Genomic DNA, 23,000 nt, shown 5'->3' with positions numbered 1-23,000 from the left:
TTGGAAGTTCTGGCCAGGGCAATCAGGCAAAAGAAAGAAATAAAGGGTATTTGGTCAGGCACGGTGGCTCATGCCTGTAATCCTAGCACTTTGGGAGGCCGGGGCGGGCAGATCACTTGAGGTCAGGAGTTCGAGACCAGCCTGGCTAACATAATGAAACCCTATCTCTACTAAAAATACAAAAAAAATTAGCCGGGCATGGTGGCGTGTGCCTGTAATCCCAGCTACTCGGGAGACTGAGGCGGGAGAATTGCTTGAAGCCGGGAGTCGGATGTTGGAGTGAGCCGAGATTGTGCCACTGCACTCCAGCCTGGGTGAAAAGAGCGAAGCTCTGTCTCAAAAATAAATAAATAAATAGCCAGGTGTGGTGGTGCACACCTGTAATCCCAGCTACTTGGCTGAAAGGCTGAGGTGGGAGAACCACTTGAACCCGGGAGGTGGATGTTGCAGTGACCCAAGAACGTGCCATTGCTCCAGGCTGGGCACAAGAGCGAAACTTCGTCTCCAAAAACCAAGCCAAAACAAAACAAAATAAAAAAGAAAATGTATATAAACATATTTTCAGGGATCCATGCAAATTTATTTATTTATTTTTTGAGACAGAGTCTAGTAGCTCTGTTGCCAGACTGGAGTGCAGTGGCACAATCTAGACTCACTGCAATCTCCACCTCCCGGGTTCAAGAGATTCTCCTGGGATTACAGGCACGTGCCGCCATGCCCAGCTAATTTTTTTTTTTTTGGAGATGGAGTCTCGCTCTGTCACCCAGGCTGAAATGCACTGGCACAATCTTGGCTCACTGCAAGATCAGCCTCCCGGGTTCATGCCATTCTCTTGCCTCAGCCTCCTGAATAGCTGGGACTATAGGTGCCCGCCACCACACCCTACTAAAGTTTTTATATTTTTAATAGAGACGGGGTTTCACCATGTTGGCCAGGATGGTCTCGATCTCCTGACCTCATGATTCGCTCACCTGGGCCTCCCAAAGTGCTGGGATTACAGGCGTGAGCCACCGCGCCTTGCCAAGACTGGTGTTTAATTCCCAAGGCCACTCACTGTGGTTTGAGCATGTGCCACAGCCTGTGCTGGGGTTGATGCCCCACATTCCCATGGTTATCCAAAAGAGGCCCTCAGACTCACAGTGGCCATTATTAATACTCTGAGGTTGCAGCAGCAGTGGCAACTGAAAATCTACAAGCATCGGAAGAAAGAGGAACCACAACCATCACAAACCTGGAGGGCTGGGTGGGCCACCCCCTGGATCCCATTGACTGCCTGTTTCTCACTTTGACTGAGGCCTGCCTCCTGAATGATGACGATTATCTAGATATGAATGAAAGCAGACCCCCTGTGTACCAACATGTACCTGTGGCTGTAGGCTCCCCAAACAGCAGTGAGTCCTACTTGTCATTGGCCCTGGAAGCTGCCTCCAGGGGCCTGGGTCAACAGAGGGTAATGCCTGAAGGCTCCTACCCACAGTATGAGGTGTGCGGTAATGAGGAGCAGCTCCTCGGCCAACTCCAAGAGCTGCAGCTAGATGAAGACTTAGGGCAAACTCTCCAAAAATAGAGCATCTTGCTGCTGGAAGGGGGCCCTTTCAGCAATCTGGGAGAAGTCATCCACCGAGAGAGCATTTCCATGCATACTTCTGCCAGTATTTGTTCTCAGCTCTGCTGTCTCAGGATCCAGACCCGGCCTATAAATTAGCCTTACGTGTCACAAGGTTACCTGTTTTAGAAAACTCAGGTTGTGCAGGCGACACATCCCTCCCTCACCACATGGTGTCTCTGGTGCCCAGCCGTTTTCCTCCCTGGTTCCCGCTTGGACACTTGGAGTCAAAGCGGTGGGAACTGGCCTCCACCATGCCAGGCCTCCACTGGCCTCCAGTGGTGGGAACTGCTGCCAAAGGAGACACTTTGAGGCTCTGAACAATTCCGGAAGCAATGCAGAGGCACATTTGTTCTTTCCCCCTCATCTTCAAACTGGCCAAAAATGCGTTCAAGATTGCTACTCCCACTAAGAGTAGTACTGACAGCACCCTGCTCAACGTGGCCCTGGAACCTGGGCTACAGGTGATGCGGATGACCTTATCAACCCTTAACTGGAGACCCCGAGAGATGGTACGATCGTTGGTGATCTGTGCTACAAAATTGGGTAACTCCCACCTCCCTCTATGCCCAGGGGAAAGGAGTTTCTATGCCCTACTCTTGGGACAGGACAACGAATCCATGGAGCCCTCATATTCCTATTCTTGATGGCCTAAGAAAGGAGGGGGCTGATGGTGGGAGAAGATGGCCTCTGTTCAGCCAGCCTAAGTTCTGTCCTCACTGCTGACGTCATGTATGCTGTCATACAGCATACGTCTGTCCGTATGCTGACGTCAGCAGCACTTTGACCCTCGCATCAGAGACATGTCTAAGAGAAAGAATTTTCAGCTGCCAATACTCAAGTGTGCCCCTCGGAGGAAGTGGGCCTGGTGGTTTGGTCCCTGTCCCTGTCCATGCTTGTGAGAAACCCCAGACAGCTTGGAGGCTCAGGATGCTTTCTTTTTTTTGGGTGGCGGTGGGGGATGGAGTCTCATTCTGTCGCCCAGGCTAGAGTCTAGTGGCTCAATCTCGGCTCACTGCAAGCTCCACCTCCTGGGTTGACGCCATTCTCCTGCCTCAGCCTCCCGAGTAGCTGGGACTACAGGTGGCTGCCACCACCCCGGCTATGTTTTTTGTATTTTTAGTAGAAATGGGGTTTCATCGTGTTAGCGAGGATGGTCTCCATCTCCTGACCTCGTGATCCGCCTGCCTCGGCCTCCCAAAGTGCTGGGATTATACGTGTGAGCCACCACGCCCAGACGGCTCAGGACCCTTTCTAAAGCCCAAAGCCCCAGCATAAGACTCTACCCTGAAAGGCCCCACTTCAGCTAGAACCCCTGGCAGATCCGCCACCCTGGCCTCAGGGCAAGCAAACCCCAGGCTCTACTGGACTAAGAGCACCTGCAGAAACCTTCAACCCTCTGGCCTGGGGAAGGAAGGGATAGGAAGAGAGCCCAAGTGGGGTCTGGCCATCTGGGATCCTTCCCTTGTCCTGGTTTGCCTCAGATCATCTCAAGGTTGCTGAGGAGGAAGGATAACCCATCTCCACAGGCCAAGTTCAAACCCCACACGATAATCTGGGCAGACCTGAATCAGGACCCAGATGGCCACGGCTGATCTCAGGCACTGGCCTGACAGGTATATGGGCCCCAGTGAGCATCTTGCAGAGCTGGGACACACTCTTCACCCCTACTGAGGCTACTAGTATTGTAGCTGCCACAGCCGTATCCCACACCACTATCCTGCGCTTCAGTCTTGATTATCCACAGCGGGAGGAACTGGCCAGCTGTGCTTGCACACTGGCCTTGCAGCGTGCTATGAAGCATCCACAGAGGTGTGCCCTGTCAGCCCTTACACTCTGAGAAGGACCACATTGCCTTTGAGGCCGCCTGCCAGATTGCCACTGAGGCTGCTGCCGGTGGCACGGCCCATTCCCAGCTGTTCCCCATTGCCTGCTATGCGCAGCTCCGTGGCTGTACGCTCCATGCCTTCAACCTGGCCTCATTGGCCATGAGCCATCTTAACCTGGCTCATAACCAGGATACCCACCCAGCCATCAATGACGTGCTCTAGGTTTGTGCCCTCAGCCACTCTCTGGGCAAGCATGAGCTGGCTGGCAGTTCTCATCCCCCTGGTGGTGAAGAGTGTGCACTTTGCCATGGTACTTTCAGACATCCTGTGTGCGACGCTGCACGGTGACTGCACCCGAGGCCGCCGCAGCTCTGGAAAGCTCATCTCCACTGACAGAGCTCCATTGCGCCAGTTGCTGATACCACCATGAATGCTTACATCAACACCCACATCAGCCTGACACACATCAGCCATTGCTAGTATGGAGTTCACTGAGTTTCTAAGGAAGGCTCAGGAGACCTTCCTGCTGCCCCAGGATGGCTTCCTGCAATTTGCCCAGTTCATTAACAACCACAAACAGATCTACAAAGGCAAGGAAAAGCTGATGCAGCTGGTTCGAGAGCCCTTTGGCTGAGAAAGCAGATAGCTCACCGGCCTGGCAGCCTGGGTCCCCAGGTAGTATCAGGTCAGGCCAAAAACACTGAAACATTTGGCCACCCTGAGAGGACTCTGAGCACCTGTGGCTGAGGCCAAAGGACCACAGGGCTAAGGATGGGGAGAGTCCAACTCTAGTGGATATGCATACCTTGGCAAGCTTGTCACTACAGCCCCACTGTTCATGGAAAAGTTGGGCCCTGCAGATCGACCAGAAAGCCCAAGATATGCCGCCTTCTGCCCCTGTGTCCTGCGTGTCCTGGGCATTGGCCCTGTCTCCCTTGGCAAACACAGAACACTGTTCCAGCTCAGAGATTGCTCTACTAGATAAATAGATGCATTTATGGTACTGTAAATACTATAGTATATGTGTTGCCAATTACTGTAAAGTCATAAGTATTTATAATCCTGATTCTGATTTGATGGGCCCTTGAGGTAGCTGTGGGTGGAGGATATGCTTATTGTCTGAGGAGACTTACAGCCATTTCTCAGGTTTCCCTTGCAGAGTGTATGCCCTTCCCAGTGGGATAGCGGGGGTGCCAAGTAGAAAAACGACTGGTTAGAAAAAATCCCAAATCCCAAGACTAGTCTATGCAGAATCTCTCGCCTGCAGACAGGGCATTAATAGCCCAGGGGTGGGTGAGCGGCAGAGACCAGGACTGGATGTAGACTTTTGCCTCACAAAGCTGTGAGGACTCTGAAGCTCCTGCCCCTGCCTCACACAGCCTTGCCAGGAGTCTGCTGAGCACCTTTGAAACAAGTACAGGGAAAAGATGGAGGTCTGCAAAGCCACTGAGCTCACAATATTCATCTACACTGGTCACCTTTGTGTTAAAGAGTGTGTGTATCTGTATAACTGAGTGAGTACATGTGTCAATGTGCATAGATAAATCTGCACATGCCTGTCTATATGTGCACATTATGGGTTTATGTGCATCTATGTCAGTTCTATGGCTGCGTACCTGTGTGGATATCTGCACATTGGACTGTGGGTCTCTGTGTGAGGATGTAACATTTGCATACATGTGAGGATGCATATCTATGTGTAAATGCTCTGTTTTGCATGTTTAGTGTGTGTGTACCTGGGCACACATGAGTGCATGTGTAGAAATATGTGTCTGTATGTATGCTTGCTCTCCATGCATCTGTGGTTTTATATGTGTAACTGAGCGTATTTCTACATGTAGGGATGACTGCGTGTTCATCTTTGAGGATCTGCATGAACGTGTCCTTTGTGCGAGATTTCTCTTCCCATTCGTCTTAAATCTCTCTCACCAGCTAAATGTTTGTTCCCCATCTCTGTGCCTCCTCTATTCATTCTCTTCCCAAATGAGCTTCTAAACACCAGCCTCCCTCTGCCATCAAACTGGCTGCTTTCGCTGCACAGTTCTCTTCTCGCCCCGTACTTGCTTTCTTCCCCTGCCTTTCTGCCTCAAGCTTCCTCTGCCTGCTTTTGTCACAGTCTCATTGCTTGATGACTTGGAGGCTAGGGCTGGTCTGCACTGAGCCTCTCCTTCCTAATTTCTAGCCCTAGTGGGCAGCCTTGTCATAGCCCTGGCTGACTTCTATAGTGTATCATCATATTCCTGCTACCTTCCTGACCCCTATGCTCAGCCTAGAATTGTTGTAGGAGACAGCAAGGGCTATCAGAAGAGTCAGTTGGTTACCTTGGTGTTTACTCTTTTATGTCTTAGTTCCTGAGTTGGGGGTGGGGTTTGTTAGGGAAGGAGTGGTATATCTAGAATGCGAACTAGGAACTTCTCTGTCTGCTTTTTCTTTCGTTGACAAACTGTCACCTTTTCTACTTCAAACTGACCAAGAAGTTGTATTTGCCGTTTGTGGCTACTTAAGTCCTACTGCCCAGCCAAGCGCCCCTACGTATCGGCCCAATGGGTTGGTTAAAAAAGAGAGAGAGATATCACATTTTTGTGTCACAATTGCCCTTGTTTTTAGCAGGTGTCTGAACTCACAGTGCTTTTCTATGAATAAATCATGGATCACATGAAACATCATTTTTCTTAAAGAAAAAAAAATCCCTAATCTCAGAGGGGACCAGCAAATACTTAATAGAAGATTATAGATTTCCTGTGAGTGCATATGGCTTGGGGTGACCGGATTCTGTAAAGCAAATGTTACTGTCCTCAAATTCATGTGTTGAATTCTAATTCTATGTGATGGTATTTGTAGGTGGGGCCTTGGCAGGTGAATAAGTTCATGAAGGCAGGGATCTCATGAATGGAATTGGTGCCCCTATCAAAGGGACTGCAGAGAGCTCCCTCATCCCTTCTGTCATTAAGGACACAGTAAAAAGATGGCTGTCTATGAACCAGGAAGCCAGCCCTCTGCAGACACGAAATCTGCTGACCATTTGACCTTGGATTTTGCCATCTCCAGAACTGTGAGAAATCAGTTTTCTGTGCTACCTAGTCTATGGCATTCTGTTTTGACACCCAGATTAGCTAAAGTGCCAGCATGTCAACTTGCACACATCATTCTTGGAAACTCTGATGTCAAATCCTTGATGGCAAAAGATGATTGATCTGCCAGAGACATGAGCCTACATCATCCCTCTTTCCACAATAAACCAGAGAGTCAAAACAGGCAAGAGTAGGTCAAGGTCTTCTAAAAGCCATACCTGAAGGGTTTCCAATAACAGTTGACTCAATGGTAATTTGATGACACAAACACAACAAAAGACACAACTATCAGAGATCTTCAGGATTGCCTCAAAAACACAATATAACATTAGGGAATTCAAAAAGGTGCGAAGTTTCAGAAATAAAAGTTTATTGATATACCGTTTCATCAACTAGTAATTCTAATACTATTAATAAATGCTAGGGCAGGTGGCGGCACAGAGAGCTTGGGGCACAAGTGCTGTCTTTAAAAGCTTTGATTGCTGTACCCTTTGGAGCTGCTTCCTGGTCCCCTCACTCCCTGCCTGCTTGTTAGGAGCCCATCCTGGGCAGCGCACTAGGGGCAAACAGCCTGGATGCCCAGTTGCAGACAGACATCCATGCCTGGAGGAGGAGGCCGCCTCTGGGAGCAGGAGGAGCTGCTGGAACTCTTCTAACCACCCTTCTTTTAATGCCCTCAAGCACCTCCTGCACACAGATAGACCCCACTAGCAGCAGTAGAATAAACAGGCCCTGCAGCAGCAGGACTGCAGCACTAGTGAATGAGAGAAGCCTCTTTCCAGCAAGGTAGAGGAGCCCAGGTTCAAAACCCTGGTCTTTGCCTCCATGTTTGCTACCGTGCCCAGGACTAGGGGCAGCAATGGGAGCTGCTGGCTGGGGCTGTGCTGGTCACCCCCTCCCTCCCACTTCTCTCTCCAGCCACGTTTTCAGTTGCAGGGCTAAGGCCAGTGGCTATAGTAGGTGGTGTGATTTCAGGCAGCTCCTTGTTGGACTGGTCCTTGGCTGGAGCTCCCTCTAGCTCCAGCGCTGTCTCTGGAGGGGTCTCTTCCCATGCTGCCTCTGGCTCAACAGCTGGTGCTGGAAGTGCTCGTATTTCTGTATATGGACCAGGAGCTGAAAAGGGAGAAAGCGTCCCCAGCGTCAGTCACTTTCCACTGGAATTTCCAAACACAGAAACAACCTCACTGAATTTAAAGGAGTTCCAGCCCCTAAACACCGACCCCGCAAAGTCTTCCAGACTGCGGGTCACCTCACCTTGTGCCTGTGCCTCCATGGGCTCCCGAATCTCCTCCTGGACAGGGACAATGTGCAGATGCAGCCCCGATGGGATCTCTGGTGTGGCCTGGCCCACTAGGGCCTGCCCCTGGCTGCCCTGTGGTACCTGGGTGCGCCTTCTTACAAAGGGCCACATGCGCCTGGGTTGAAGGATGAGCCTTCTTCGGCATCGTCGGAAAAGGCTCTCACTCCCTCCATTCCTGAAGCAGCAGCCTCTGGAAGTGGGGAAGCAACATGAGAACATCTTGCTCTCTTGAGCGTCTCCTACCAAGTGAGCTGGTTACGGGGCTGACTCTAGGATCTGGGCGCCTGGTTACCAGAGTTCTAAGTTCTGTTCGGGTCTGTCATTAAGGAAGTGAGGTTGCTTCTTTAAGGTTCTGTCCCCTCGGCCCCTTCCATAAGACCTCCTCAAGACTCCACTGGGCTGCTGACTGCTCACCCTCCCCCCAAGACAACTCCTTACCTAGACACCATTATGTCCACCCAGGGCCTGCTTGGCTTGGACACCTATGTCTGATGTTCACCAGGGGCCGGATGTTCTCCTCAGGCCTGATGTCCACGGAGGGCCTGATGTCTGCCTTGGGCCTATGTCCCTCTTGGGGTCTTGTGTTCACCTGGGGACTGTATGCAGCTGCGGCCTGATGGCCTACTGGGTCTTGTTGTTCACCTACGGTCTTGTGCCCACCTGGGGTCTGGTGATCACCTGGGACTTGGGTATCAACTTGGGGCCTGGGTGTCTACTTAAGGCCGGATGTGCGTCTAAGGCCTGAGTTTTTACCTGGGCCTGATGTTCTCCTGGGAACTGGCTGTGTACCTTGGGTCTAATGTTCACCTGGAGCCTACATGTCTACCTACGGCATGTGTCTACCTGCGGCCTGATGTCCACATGAGTCTGGTGTTCAACATGAGCCTGCTGTCCACCTAGGGCCTTGGTGTCCATCTGGGGCCTGGCTGTCAACTTGGGGCCTGGTGTACTCCTTGAGTCCAGGGTCCATCTGGGGCCTGATGTCTGCCTGCAGGACTGGCGTCCTCCTGAGTGAGGTGGGAAGATCTCTGGAGCTCAAGAGGTTGAGACCACAGTGAGCTGTGATTGTGCCACTGCCCTCCAGTCTGGGTGACAGAGTGAGACCCTGTCTCAAACAGATCAACAGGAAAACACACAAATTATATAGCTATACAAAAATATTTTCTTTCCTTTTAACCTTATTCTATGAATTTTTTTCATTATTTATTTCACTTTTAAAATGTTTTTGTTAAAAACCAAGACACAAGCACACACTTTCGCCTAAGCCTAAGCGGGGTCAGGATCATCATTTCACTGTCCTCTACCTCCACATCTTTTCCCACTGGAAAGTCTTCAGGGGCAGTAACAGGCATGGAACTGTCATCTCCTTGATAATAATGCCTTCTTCTGGAAACTTTCTGAAGGACCTGCCCGAGGCTGCTTCACAGTTAACTTAAACACAAAGTAGTAAGCGTATACTCTAAAATAACAATAAAGAATATAGGATATTAAATACATAAAATATTAACATCAGCATCTATTATTTTCATCAAGCATTATGCACTGTACATAATTGTACACACCCACATCACCACAAACATGTATACTCTGTGGTGTCCAATAAATCTGCCCTTCTTTACCTGCAACTGTCTTGGTAAATTCTTTTACCTCGCATCCCACAGTCCCAGAGAGTCGCTGCTCCCCTATGACACTGAGTAAGGAGGAGATAGAGCTGACACCATCCAGAAATGTTCCCTGAGGCCTAGCTCAGGCCACAGAATATGGTGAAGCCACCAACTTCCACATTGTAAGCCAGCAGGGGCCTGGTGACCCCGGTCACCTGGACACAGGGAGCATCTACGGGTCAGGCACTTGCAGAGGCCCCAGGGTATACCCCAGCACACTGGAGGCCGCTCCCCACACCCACAACCCCAGGCATGTATAGAGGATCCACATTCCTACACGCAAACACCAGGTAATGCATGAGGGGAAGGGAGGCTACCTTGAGACTAAGCACTGCCTCACTATCTAAAAGCATTCTGTCATCATGAGGGCGAACCAGAGATTGACTCGACTGGCTGGTTAGTCCATCACTTTGGCCCTTGAGTTGCTAATATTGATGGAACTGTTCAAAGTTACTAACTTTGGGTTTTCTGCCCACGTAACTGCCAGAAGCTAAGATGGGAACATCAGTGTCAGTCAAATAAAGCAACATGTGTTAACTTAGGGACCGCTACACAAGCTCACCAATACATCCTTCTGGGTGCCACTAGGATGCCACTTACTCTTCTACATAAGACAAAAGATTTTTAAAGTATAATATGAATTACTGCTTTTTATGGAGAAGCCATTATTAAGTTTTATAATTGCCCTGCTTTTTCCAAGTATGACATATAAACAGTTAAATCGATTCAAGATCATTAAATCATATGAAGTAATTTTATATGCATTATCTGCTGGGTTGAATATTACATAAATCTTCTCCAATCCATAGGTAGTCTTACAAAGACAGAGGCATATTTTTTAAATTACTGAGTTTGATATCAGACACTATAAAGTCTGTTAAGAATGCTGAGATGGATTTGCTTAATAGATGTCAAACCAGCCTGCCTTCACAGGAAGGACGTACAGCTGCTGCACTTGCACTGGACAATTTATTTTCATGTCCGTGGACAAGAAGTAAAGAAAAACAATGAATAACTTCCAAAACAGTGAAAACCTTGCAGCTGAGCTGTGGAATTCTTAGTAGGAACCATGAAAAGGGAATGAAAACACTTAGAGCAATTGCAGGTTAGAAACTGGGATTCACAGGAGGTTAACGGAGCACATTGTGTTAAGTGAAATGAGCCAGGCACAAAAAGACAGCTACCACGTGACCTGACTTATGTGGAATGTAAAACAATTGAACTCACAGAAGCAGAGTGTAGAATGGAGTTTACCAGGGGCTGGGAGGCAGGGGCTTGGGGAGACAGTGAAAGCATTCAAAATTGTAGTTAGACAGGAGGAATAAGTTTAAGAGATACATTGCACAACATGGTGACTGCAGTTAATGTATTGTATTCTTGAAAACCAAGGAGTGTTCTCACCAAAAAAATAAGTATGCGTATGTTGCTGAGTGCAATGTAATCATTCCACAATCTACTTATTTCTAAACAGGTTTTACACAACATATATACAATTTTATTTGCCATTTAAAAAAACCAGTGAATTGTAAAAAGAATTAAGTACTGGAAAACTGGTCACAGTTTAGGACAACTCTCTTTGTAAAATTAATGGTTCCTTTCTTAACCAACCTGTTGGTCTATATTAGTTAATGAAATGAGACATGGTTTATACTCTAAATCTCAACACAAAATTGTAGTCGTCTTCTATGTATTAACTGATCTGAGAGTAACAGCAGAATCAGAATGAAAGCCATCTTAAAATAAAGTTATCCCAAGTGAAATGTTTTATTGGCCTTTGATTTATCTCATTTACTTAGAAATGAAATGAATACTTATTATTTTAATAGACTCAATTGCTTCAGGCTATAAACTTGATTACACAATTTCAATTCCATTTTTATAGCCTGAGAGACATGCTTTTGAAAATATTCTTGGTTGGATGCGATGACACATGCCTGTAATCCCAGCAGTCTGGGAGGCCGAGGCAGGCGGATCACGAGGTCAGGAGATCGAGATCATCCTGGCTAACATGGTGAAACCCCGTATCTACTAAGAAAATACAAAAAATTAGCCAGGAGTGGTGGCGGGCACCTGTGGTCCCACCCAAGGGGGAGGCTGAGGCAGGAGAAAGGCATGAACCCGGGAGGCAGAGCTTGCAGTGAGCCAAGATCATGCCATTGCACTCCAGCCCGGGCGACAGAACGAGACTCCGTCTCAAAAAAAAAAAAAAAAAGGTAAATATTCCTGGCTGGGTGTGGTGGCTCAGCACCTGTAATCCCAGCAACTCAGGAGGCTGAGGGATGAGAATCCCTTGAACCCAGGAAGTGGAGGTTGCAGTGAGCCGAGATCATGCCACTGCACTCCAGCCTAGGCAACAGAGGGAGACTTTGCTTAAAAAAAAAAAAAGAAAAACAAACCATTCTTGAATAAAAACAAACACTTTTAATTCTATGCTATTGTCCTTTATATATTAACTTGTAGAAAAAGAAAAAATTTATACAATGAAATTTATTATTCTACTTTTGATTAATATGTTCCCCTTTGTATCATGCAGTTTACTTCTTAATCAATCTCCATAATCAACGCAATTTTTTTTTTTTGAGATGAGTCTCACTCATGTTGCCCAGGCTTCAGTGCAATGGCATATCTCAGCTCACTGCAAGCTCTGTCTCCTGAATTCAAGCTACTCTCCTGTCTTAGTCTCCCCAGTAGCTAGAATTACAGGCATGTGTCACCATGCCTGGCTAATTTTGTATTTTTAGTAGAGACGGGGTTTCTCCATGTTGGTCAGGCTGGTCTCGAACTCTTGACCTCAGGTGATCCGCCCGCCTTGGCTTCCCAAAGTGCTGAGATTACAGGTGTGAGCCACTGTGCCCAGCTGTATTAATTTATAGATGTTACATTTCAAGCAATTGTCTTTTAAGATACCCTTTTGTCAGTTTCACTTACTGATGGCAACTTTCTACTTTGAGTAGCATGATTCATCTCTGCTGTCAGGCATTGGGGTTGCTGAGGGAGCAAGGTGTATGTGTGTGTCTATATTTGTTTTGTTCACTGACTGCATCTGTCCTACTGGCTGGGAGAAGAACACACACCGACGTCTGTCCTGGCAGTGAAGGAGGGAGCAGCCCTCTGGGCACAGAGAGAAACCATCACTGCACCCAGACTGTACCTACTCTAGTAACGAGCAAGTCTGAGAGCTTGCACACTAGTGAGATGATCAGTTCCTCCCTCTGCTCACACTAAGGACAAGGCTGTGACTATCAGCTTGGGCAGAGAGTACACAGCTCAACAGCAGGTTTTTAGAGAGCAGAGTCTTCTTCCTTCCAATGTTAAAAACAATCATGGTTCAGCTGACCACCAAGGACTGGGTTACATCCCACTATTTTCTGAAACTCAATACTGTCTTTGAACTTTTTGGAATCCCATAGCCTTTTCTATCTAAATGCGTACTGTTACTCTCATGGCTAAAAGTTGCAGGGAGCAGTCTCTTTATTTCATTTGTGTTTCCAATTCTTTCTGGTTTCCTATACTATGACACTGTTTTAAACAGAATTTAAAAATCTTTCAGTCAGGCTGCACTCTCTGTTACACATTGGTTTTTAGTGCACTAAAATTCACAGCATTTCCTGTTTGAAAAATAAGAAGTCACAATTTTATTAATCATCATCTGTTTGAAAGCCATGCTAGTTTTAATAGTTACTGTGCTTCTGAATGTATTTTAAATGCCCATTCATGTGTCTTCTCTAACATTCCCAGGTTTGTGCTATTATAAACAGGGATAAAAGAAATGACCAGGAGAATCAATGTACGAATGGCTGAAAAAACAACAAAAATCCCAGCGGTCGTTTAGGACAAAATAGACCTGGCTGAGTCTCAAGTACCAAAGCAGGAATCATAAACATGCCACAGGGGGATTTGCTCTAAATGATATTTAAATATTTAAAAATGTACAATTTATATATGAGCAAAAAGAAAATAATTAACTATCTTTTTTTGAGACCGGGGCCACTCTGTTGCCCAGGCTGGAGTGCAGTGATGCAATCATGGCTCACTACAGCCTTGAACTCCCAGGCTCAAGAGATCCTCCCACCTCAGCCTCCTGAATAGCTGGGACTGTCCAAATGCACACCTGGAAAGAAGGTGAAAACTTATTTATATTTCAATGTAATTATTTGTGAAGAAGGAAACATAATAAAGGCATTAAGAATGTAATGCCTAAATAGTAAAGTATGTTTTTATGGAAAATCACCAGTAGCCGGAAAAAATGTCTGCAGAATGTTTAGGTCCTGTTTGCAAGAGTAGCGGGGAGCACTGGACACATCTCACCTCAATCCACAGGCAAGGCAGGACCCAAGCCACAGCCTTAAATGTATTCATTTGCTAAAAGAAAATGAACAGTTCTTTCTCTTCTTCCCATATACTTAAATCTAGTTTTATCGTTACATAATTTCTGGCTGGGCACGGTGACTCCTGCCTGTAATCCCAGCATTTTGGGAGGCTGACGTGGGTGGACCTCAAGGTCAGGAGTTCAAGACCAGCCTGACCAACATGGTGAAACCCCCTTTCTATTAAAAATAGAAAAATTAGCCAGGCATGGTGGCAGGTGCCTGTAATCCCAGCTACTCCAGAGGCTGAGGCAGGAGAATTGCTTGAACCCGAGAGGCAGAGGTTGCAGTGAGCCAAGATCATGCCATTGCACTCCAGCCTGAGTTACAGAGCACGATTCCAACTCAAAATAATAATAATAATAATACTGTTGGGAGGCCGAGACGGGCAGATCACGAGGTCAGGAGATCGAGACCATCCTGGCTAACACAGTGAAACCCCGTCTCTACTAAAAAATACAAAAAAACTAGCCGGGCGATGTGGTGGGCGCCTGTAGTCCCAGCTACTTGGGAGGCTGAGGCAGGAGAATGGCGTAAACCCAGGAGGCGGAGCTTGCAGTGAGCTGAGATCCGGTCACTGCACTCCAGCCTGGGCGACAGAGTGAGACTCCATCTCAAAAAAAAAATAAAAATAACTAAAATAAAAATAAAAATAATAATAATAATAATAATTTCCATATTTGAGCCCAGATTAATATATCATTTGTGAAATTGATGTCTGCTTTGATTTTGGCTTTCTTGAATTGTTAGAAAAATGCTAAATTTCTTACATTATGCCTTATGGCCAAGTGAGGGAGTCAGTGTGGAAGCATTTTTCGTAGAAGGTCCTGGTGGTCTCACAGGTAGCATTGAGGATGATACGTGCGCTCAGGCGAGAGCAGTTTCTACCTTGTCTCTCACTGGGAAATTATGAATATGACAAGGAGCTTCTTTCAGCATAGCCAATGCTTCCTGCATTTGCAATACAGGGCATCGGATCCATGTCATGGGGGAAACACTCTTTCTTTTTCTTTCCTAAAATTGCCTCCAACATAAGGGATTTGACAGCATTGAATCGTTGAGTTCTGTCTGTGATGAAAGAGAATTCTCTCTCCTTGTATTCTGGTTAACTTATTGAGTGTTCCTACAAGAAGCAAATGTTGAAATGGTAAAATGGTGAGTGGTTTCCACCACCCCTCCGCACCAGGGGGACAGGATCTTGCTCTGTTGCCCAAGCTGGAGTGTGGTGGCATGATCATAGCTCACTGCAGCCTCAGCCTCCTGAGTAGGTCGAACTACAGGCATGTGCCTCCACACCCAGCTAATTTTTCAAAAACTTTTTGTAGAGATGAGGTCTCACTATGTTGCTTAGGCTGGTCTCGAACTCCTGGCCTCAAGCAATCCTCTCACCCTGGCCTCTCAAAGTGCTGGGATTATAGGCATGAGCCACTGTGCCAGGCCAGTAAGCAATTTTGGTAATAGGAGAAGGGGAATCAAAGGAAATTCAAGAGAAATGATAAAAATAAGCCATATAGCATTAGTGCTATCACAAAGGTTAAAGAAACTAACTTCAAACAATAGATGATTTAGACGGGAAAACTGTTACAAATACCTCAAATTCCAGCCCACCCCACTGTCTATCCCTTTTTCCTCTATGATTACTTATGTTTTAAGTATCTATAATTGGTATAATCCACAAACAGACTTATTTTAAACCTCAAAGCTTTTCTTTTTTTCTTTTTCTTTTTGTTTTGAGACAGAGTCTCACTCTTTATTTTTTTTTTTATTTTTATTTTTTTGAGACGGAGTCTCGCTCTGCCGCCCAGGCTGGAGTGCAGTGGCCAGATCTCAGCTCACTGCAAGCTCCGCCTCCCGGGTTTAGGCCATTCTCCTGCCTCAGCCTCCGGAGTAGCTAGGACTACAGGCGCCCGCCACCTCGCCCGGCTAGTTTTTTGTATGTTTTTTAGTAGAGATGGGGTTTCACCGTGTTAGCCAGGATGGTCTTGATCTCCTGACCTCGTGATCCGCCCGCCTCGGCCTCCCAAAGTGCTGGGATTACAGGCTTGAGCCACCGCCCCCGGCCCAGAGTCTCACTCTTTCGCCCAGGCTGGAGTGCAGTGGCACGATCTTGGCTCACTGCAAGCTCTGCCTCCTAGGTTCATGCCATTCTCCTGCCTCAACCTCTCGAGTAGCTGGGACTACAGGCACCTGCCACCACACTCGGCTAATTTTTTTTTTTTTTTTTTTTTGTATTTTTAGTAGAGACGGTTTCACCGTGTTAGCTAGGATGGTCTCAATCTCCTGATGTCGTGATCCACCCGCCTCGGCCTCCCAAAGTGCTGGGATTACAGGTGTGAGCCACTGCACCCAGCCAAAGTTTTTCTTATTTCAACAGGAACTTTGTAACGCAAGTAGAAAAATTTATGCTATATACAGATTCAACATATAACAGTTATTCTTCAAAACCAAGTGACAATGCATGATTTCAACGCTCTGGAGCTTTTATTTTTATTTTTAATTAATTAATTTTTTTTTTTTTTTGAGACAAGATTTGCTCTTGTTGCCCAGGCTGGAGGGCAATGGTGTAGTCTCAGCTCACTGCAACCTCTGCCTTCCAGGTTCAAGCGATTCTCCTGCCTCAGCCTCCCAAGTAGCCAGGATTACAGGTGCCCACCACCACGCCCAGGTAATTTTTGTATTTTTCTTAGAGACAGGGCCTTTTTAGCCAGGCCTGTCTTGAATTCCTTACCTCAAGTGATTTGCCTGCCTCGGCCTCCCAAAGTGCTGGGATTTTAGGCATGAGCCACTGACCCGGGCTCTGTGCATATATAAATATGTATTCCTATTTAAGCCAAATCTGGATTTTTCCTTCAGGTTAATTTGCTGTAGCATTTGTTCTTTTGTACCTAGTGGGAACGGGTTCCCGCTGGCACGTCTCCAGTAGTCACTATGATAAATCTGACATTTTCCTGCCAGGTAAAGGAAAACCAATGAGAAGAGCTTGGTATTTTAAATGGTCAAACATCAATGATTACTTGACAATCTCATTGCTAAATATTGTTAAACAAAACAAAACACCTTGACTATAGGTTACGTCCCAGCAAGATCTATGGAGGAACAGTGCTGAACATGTATCTCTTCTCTTAAGAATTTATTATAAATTTTTGCTCTAAGTCTTACATTCTTGGAGTAACAATTTTAATGGGCCAAAACAGAATTTTATAAAAATTATCATTGGCATATCCCCAGTTGCCACTATGATGAACTAGACACACATGGCTACCAAGTAAAGTAAAACCAATGAAGTACTAAACTGTGAATACAGGTTCTAAAACACATTTTGTTTTAATTTATTTAATCTGAATCTGTTAAGCATTTAGTTGGGTGCACCATTATTTACTTTTCCTGGAATAATGATCAATTATGGCTATTCCAAGACCAAATTTTAAATCCAATTCTAATTATTTCAAAAGTCAAGACCAAGTAGGTTATAAGAAACAATACCTTTTCTAAGTTCCCCCATTTTCAGCTGTGTGTGGTGGTGCATGCCTGTAGTCCCAGTTACTCAGGAGGCTGAGGCAAGAGGATTTCTTGAGCCCAGGAGTTGGAGGTGGCAGTGAGCTGTGACTGCACCACTGTACTCCAGACTGGGTGACAGAGTGAGAACTCAACTCTTAAAAAACACGAACAATCAGCCGGGCGAGGTGGCTCATGCCTGTAATCCCAGCACTTTGGGAGGCAAAGGCAGGCGGATCAGGAGGGCAGGAGATTGAGACCATCCTGACTAACACGGTGAAACCCCATCTCTACTAAAAATACAAAAAAAATTTAGCTGGGCATGGTGGCGGGCACCTGTAGTCCCAGCTACTTGGGAGGCTGAGGCAGGAGAATGGCGTGAACCCGGGAGGCAGAGCTTGCAGTCAGCCGAGACTTCACCACTGCACTCCAGCCTGGGTGACACAGGGCGACTCCATCTCAAAAACAAAACACAACAAAACAAAAAAAAGCACCAACAATCAAGTCCCCACATTTTCATTCAATAAAGGAAAAAGTTGAAATTAAGCACATGAAAACTGAGTGAGTCTCTAAGTTATTATTAATGTGTTATTTATATTATTAAACGGCAAGACCTTAGGCAATACTGCATTACCATTCAGTTTTTATAAGCATTTAACTTCTGTTTTTAAAAAAATGTTGGCCTGGTGCTGTGGCTCACGCCTGTAATCCCAGCACTTTGGGAGGCCGAGGTGGGCGGATCACAAGTGGAGGAGTTCAAGACCATTCTGGCTAACACGATGGAACCCCCTCTCTACTAAAAATGGACCCCTCCTTTGGGCAAGGGCATTCCAAGGCTAACCTGAGGGACTGGTTCAGGCCATGAAGAGGGGCAGGGGCTGCCTCATTACAACCTCCTCCCTTTCAGAATTACCAGTGGAACAAAACATTTTCAATCTCTTCTCTCTGAAGCCTGCTACCTGGAGGCTTCATCTGTATGATAAACTATGGTCTCCACAACTCCCTATCATCATAACCCAGACATTCCTTTCTACCGATTCCAAGTCGTCCAGTTAATAACTTAACTCTTTCAACCAATTGGCAATCAGAAAATTGTTCCATCTACCCATAATCTGGAAGCTTCCCCTTCCCCGCTTCTTGCTGCCTTTCCAGACTGAACCAATGTGCATCTCACATGTATCTGACCGAGTCTCATGTCTCCCTAAAACATATAAAAGAGACTGTGTCCCAACAACCTTGGGCACATGCTCTCAGGATCTCCTGAGGGTTGTGTCACAGACCATTGGTCACTCATATTTGGCTCAGAATAAATCTCCTCAGATATTTTACAGAATTTGACTCTTTTTTCATCCATATTAGCAGGGAAATCAAAATGCTCATGTGAACACTTACAAACATAGTAATGTATTTAGTGAGGTCATCTGAGGACCAGTGTTCACTGTTCATGAACCTGACCACAGAAAAGCAAGTGGTCGTGGGTGGAGACGTGAGATTACATTCTCCATGCCATTAAGCACGCCACTGCTCTTTCCAATGCAGCCACTGCATAAAACTTAAATGCAGTTACCATGCAAGGAATAGCAATCTGCCTTCACCATAAAAACACCTGACTGAAAAGATTTATGATTTCAATTCATCAGAACTTTATTGCTAAAGTCCTAAGAGATTCCTATTGTGATTGTTAGGCATTTGTGATGTTATAAATTTAAAAACAAAAAAAAAATACTGATTCAAGAGCAAGAGGAAGGTATGATACAATGCACTCTTAAAGTTATTGTGTAGGATAATGTATGGGAAAGTGCTTGGCCAATGACTGTCACCACCCGTGCATCAACACTTACTGCACATCTTGTATTTGCCTGGCCTGTGTGTCTGATATGTGGACATAAGTATCATTCGTGCCCCCAGGAAATCTGCTGGATATTACAAATAATAATGACAAAAATAATATCACCACGTAAGTAAATATTTGGGGAAACACTAGTATCTGTGGTTCCAACAAGAAAAGGACTAGCATATCAGCCAGAGACCTGGCAGGTGAGCTGGCTGGACCAACGACCTCCGCTCTGAACAGAGTAAGGCGATTTTTCTACAGCTCTTAAGATGTTCATATTTTTTGTTGTAATACTTCAATCACATGTGTATTTCTGATTTATTGACAAATAATTTCTCATCTAGTTTACCTTTCTCATGCCCTTTATCTGTGTAGAACTTAGTAAGTTTTAATTCCTAACGATCACAAAGCCACCACTCACTCCAAGATATACAGGTTGAAGCATCTGAAACTATCACTTTTGCAAGTCAACAAGTCAGCAATTTAATATGACCCAAACTAATAGCTTTGCACCAAAAAATATGAATGACTTAGTAGCCATTTCAACTCTATTTAGGTATCAGAACACTCATTTCAAATAGAAAGGTTAGCATTGTTAAGTTTTTATCCTGTCTAAAAATTTTAATAAAGTGACCAGCCTTATATTTGGCAAGACAGGAAGAAACATACAATGAACATCCTAAAAGTTAAGGAATTGTTTTATTGAATCAGGTTGCTACCAAAATCAGACAAAATGAAATGGCATGGGGCCAGGCGCGGTGGCTCAAGCCTGTAATCCCAGCACTTTGGATTACACTAGATCAAGACCATCCTAGCTAACACAGTGAAACCCCGTCTCTACTAAAAAATACAAAAAGCTAGCTGGGCGAGGTGGCGGGCGCCTGTAGTCCCAGCTACTCGGGAGGCTGAGGCAGGAGAATGGTGTAAACCCGGGAGACAGAGCTTGCAGTGAGCTGAGATCCAGCCACTGCACTCTAGCCTGGGCGACAGAGCAAGACTTCGTCTCAAAAAAAAAAAAAAAAATGAAATGGCATGGCTTTATTTGGGTAAGCCCCTGTGATTCCCCCTAAGGAAAGCTCATAGATTATTGCCAACATAGTACTATCTAGCTGTGTTGTGGAACCAGTGGCCAACAAGGTAGAAGGAATCACCAGATTATAGGGGGAGTGAACCTGGATATTTGTTTTATTATAAATGTGAGGATAATACACCGAATTAATTTCTGTTGTTAAATATCAACCTGTCTATAACATCACATATCAATGTTTTAATTCCTATGATTGCTGTTTTGAAAAAACATCCTAGAGTAAAAATGTAAGTGTATTAGTTATTCCTTGTGGATTTTTGAATCTTAAAGAAATTACACTTTTTAATGTAGGAAAAACTAAACGTTATTTCTGTTTTTAACATTGACAATGCATACAGAGTCGTGAAAATACATAAATAAAATCATGATGCATGTTGTATGTATTAAGGCAGATACAATAATAGAGTGTTTTGCATTTTATTGTTTGAAATGCACCTTGCTGAATGTGTAGGCATTTATTTTTTATTTTTTATTTTTGAGATGGAGTATTGCTCTGTTGCCCAGGCTGGAGTGCAGTGGTGTGATCTTAGGTCACTGCAACCTCCACTTCCCAGGTTCAAGCAATTCTCCTGCCTCAGCTTTCTGAGTAGCTGGGACCACAGGCGCATGCCACCATGCCTGGCTAATTTTTTCTATTTTAGTAGAGATAGGGTTTTGCTATGTTAGCCAGGCTTGTCTCAATCTCCTGACCTCATGATCTGCCCACCTCGGCCTCCCAAAGTGCTAGGATTATAGGCATGAGATGTGTAGGCATTTCTAACAATTCTTATTTAAAAATTTATTATTAGTACAGGTCATCCCCAACTTTGCCCACACTTTATGCAGGGTATTACTAACTGCATGGTCACCAGACTGGTTCAAAGCTGCCTACTTTATAGTTACATCTCAGTTTTTTCTTGCTTCTCTGTTTTCCAAAATTTGTAAACATAGTATCTATAGGCATGGTAATTTTTTCCCGCAGTTTTAAACATTAAGAGTTTTCAACTCCATCTTTTATAGTTCCTAATGCTCTAGAAATTCCTATTACTGTTGTGTTCCAGTGGATTTTTTTGAGGTAAAACAGAGCTTTGACTTTGGGTTGTTGGGAAAGCTGGGGGGAAAAATACTGGGTCAAGCTTCACGTTTAATAATTGGGGAAAAGGGACGGGAAACAACATCATCCTCATCATCTAGAATTATGTACTTTTGCAGCTTCTAGTCTCCGAGCGTCTTTGTTCCATGTGCTCGGAACTTTGGCAAACCCAAACAGCAGCAACGAGGATGCGGCATGATACGTCTCCACGTCTGTAGGGCTGGTCTCCCCACCCTGTTTCCTTCTTCTGAATTCTCTTAGTTACATGTGCTTCACTATCTCTCTATGCAAAGTTAAATAAAAAATAAATACCTAAACAAATGTTCAGCATAATCTTGGAATTAAATTAAACCAAAGAAAGCATTTTTTGGAGAGATACTTAGTTTGCCTATGTACAACAGTGGTGTCCTAGCTCCAAGCATTTAGGTCTTAAATTCTAATAAAGTTTTATAATGCCTTTTCCACAGAAGTCATGCATGTTTTTGTTATATTGATTCCAAGGCACTATACCTTTTATTGCCTTTGCAAGTGGTTTTTATAGCATTTTCTTATGGTAACATGTTCTTCACAGGAATCCAGTTATTCTAAGATTCAGCAGCCTTACTTAATTCCCATTAATTTTAATAATTTCTGTATATTCTCTTGGGCTTTCTTTGTAGACAACCATATTGTTTTCTGTTTATGAATAGTGCAATTTATATTTCTTTGTTTTCAATCTTTTGTGTTTTTGAATTGCCTCACATCATTTTTATCTCTTTGTTATTAATTTCTATTCTAATTGTACTGTAATCATAGAAACTGTCCTTATGATAACAACTAGTATAAAACTTTCTCCCTTTTGCTTTTTGGAATATTAGGTAACAAGTTTTGTTGTGTTTTGCTTTGTTTCGTTTTGTTTTTTGAGATGGAGTCTCACTCTGTCACCCACGCTGGAATGCAGTGGCATGATCTTGGCTCACTGCAACCTCTGCCCTCTGAGTTCAAGCGATTCTCCTGCCTCAGCCTCCCGATTAGCTGGTTTACAGGTTCCTGCCACTGAGTCTGGGTAATTTTTGTATTTTTAGTAGAGACACCGTTTTACCCTCTTGGCCAGGCTGGTCTTGAATTCCTGAGTTCGTGATCCACCCACCTCAGCCTCCCAAGTGCAGGGATTATAGACGTGAGCCACCATACCTAGCCTGAAGCAGGAATTATTAACCAGCTCTGTGCCCGGAACAGAATAGAAGCTGAAGAATATTTGGGTTTGTTTGTTTGTTTTTTGAGATAGGGTATCACTCTGTCAGCAAGACTTGAGTGCATTAGTGCAATCATGGCTCCCCGCAGCCTCAAGTTCTTGGGCTCAAGTGATCCTCCCACTTCAGCCTCTCGAATACCTGGGACCACAGGCATGCACCACTATGCTTGGCTGACTTTTTTTTTGTAGAGAGGGGGTTTCACCATGTTTCCCAGGCAAGTCTCAAACTCCTGGCCTCAAGTGATCCACCTGCCCCAGCCTCCCAAAGTGCTGAGATGACAGGCATTGGCCACCACTCCCAGCTAAGAATCTTTGTTGAGAAATTGAGTAAATACAGGATTCAGGGTTGACACTGACATCTTCTGCATGTTATAAAAGAAGCATCTGAGGCTCAGAGAGATCACCTGCGTTTGGTCACACAGCAGACAGAACTGGACAAAG

The 23,000-nt window shown here is 45.2% G+C and overlaps 2 pseudogenes; one reads left to right on the top strand and one right to left on the bottom strand.

Annotated features, from left to right (window-relative positions):
- Positions 1–1,023: 1,023 nt before the first annotated feature.
- LOC104677912 overlaps positions 1,024–23,000 on the top strand; it is a 61,131-nt pseudogene continuing 39,154 nt past the window's right edge.
- On the bottom strand, positions 7,038–8,025 carry LOC104677911 (annotated as a pseudogene).

The sequence above is a fragment of the Rhinopithecus roxellana genome, chromosome 19 (assembly GCF_007565055.1).
Source record: "Rhinopithecus roxellana isolate Shanxi Qingling chromosome 19, ASM756505v1, whole genome shotgun sequence".
Lineage (NCBI taxonomy): Eukaryota > Metazoa > Chordata > Mammalia > Primates > Cercopithecidae > Rhinopithecus > Rhinopithecus roxellana.
This window is presented reverse-complemented; position numbering and strand designations above follow the sequence as displayed.